This window comes from Arachis duranensis, chromosome 3 (genome assembly GCF_000817695.3).
Source record: "Arachis duranensis cultivar V14167 chromosome 3, aradu.V14167.gnm2.J7QH, whole genome shotgun sequence".
Lineage (NCBI taxonomy): Eukaryota > Viridiplantae > Streptophyta > Magnoliopsida > Fabales > Fabaceae > Arachis > Arachis duranensis.
In genome coordinates this window covers 42955026-42955291 of record NC_029774.3, presented here as the reverse complement: position 1 = coordinate 42955291, position 266 = coordinate 42955026, and positions in this window count along the sequence as shown.

Genomic DNA, 266 nt, shown 5'->3' with positions numbered 1-266 from the left:
CTGGCTCAGAACAAAATATTGACTCAGCAAGTCAATATGATTTCTCAAAGTCTGTCTGGAATGCAAGCTGCACTAGGCAGTGCTAAGGACGCTTCATCTGAAGAAGAAGCTTATGATCCTGAGAACCCTTCAATGGAAAAGGTGAATTACATGGGAGAACCCTATGGAAACACCTATAATCCTTCATGGAGAAATCATCCAAATCTCTCATGGAAGGATCAACAGAGACCTCAACAAGGTTTCAACAACAATAATGGTGGAAGAAA